The 1,032-nt window shown below is 38.1% G+C and overlaps 1 protein-coding gene across 1 annotated transcript in view; it reads right to left on the bottom strand.

Moving 5' to 3' along the window:
* The window catches only part of LOC105452281, a 2,728-nt gene that overhangs the window by 748 nt on the left and 948 nt on the right, over window positions 1-1,032 (bottom strand). The window lies entirely within an intron of this gene.

Raw genomic sequence — 1,032 nt, 5'->3', positions numbered from 1 at the left:
TCGATACTGCCATAAGCCGGTCGCGCTTCTCTGATAATCTAGGACTCTACTAAGTGCCAGAGGCCTGGTTTGGCCATCTCGTCATAAATCCTATTGGTGCTGATACAATATGGCGGAACCAATAAGATATCTCATTTGCATGCAGTATTACACACACATCTATATAATAATACACATGCAACAGTAACGCACCACATCAATGTTTACTACGATGCCATGTCGTGTCAGATTTCAATGAAATTTCACTAACGTGGCCAGACCAGAGGATCCTGAGAGCGGTCATGCCCGCGATTTAGCTGCGATGGCGATTGAGCTGGTTTCAGCGCCTCTGGAAAGTGGACATTGAACTACCAATTAAAGAGACCAATGAGAAACACGCGTTGAACCGAAAGCGTGCTTCTCATTGATCTCTTTAGTTGGTAGTTCAATGTCCACTTTCCAGAAACGCTGAAACCAGCTCAATCGCCATCGCAGCTAAATCGCGGGCATGACCGCTCTCAGGATCCTCTCTGGCCAGACTCTTAGCTAGAGACTCTACTCATTGTCGGTCCCAGTTAAATCGCAGGTATGGCCGCTCTCAGGATCCTCTCTGGTGTAACCAAAAGGTCCACTTAGAGACCCTCAATCAGAGTCAAGCCATACGATATCCAATTTTGATTGGTCTTCAAAATTGGATCTATTCCCACTCATATTTGAATTAACACTAACCTTACCATTAACATAAGCGTTAATATTTCAGCACTACAAATAAAAATAAATATTGTAGAAGAAATGAACATTGTAATCATTTTATGTACAACATTAAAATATATATAATAAGAATATATATATATATATATATATACATATATATATACACTCACCCGCAAAAAAGCGGTACACTAAAAAATTAGGCAAAATTTACCAAATTTCAAATGATCATAACTTGGTAAATAATGAAGATAAAAATATGTTTAAAAAAAGAAAATAAAGCTTGAAGTGTCCATTTTAAGAATATTTAAGCGGCAATTATAAGCGGTAATTTTTTTTCAA

This window comes from Wasmannia auropunctata, unplaced genomic scaffold (genome assembly GCF_000956235.1).
Source record: "Wasmannia auropunctata unplaced genomic scaffold, wasmannia.A_1.0 LD336035.1, whole genome shotgun sequence".
Taxonomy (NCBI): domain Eukaryota; kingdom Metazoa; phylum Arthropoda; class Insecta; order Hymenoptera; family Formicidae; genus Wasmannia; species Wasmannia auropunctata.
Note: the sequence above shows the minus strand (reverse complement) of the source record. Positions and strands in the feature narration are given on the sequence as shown.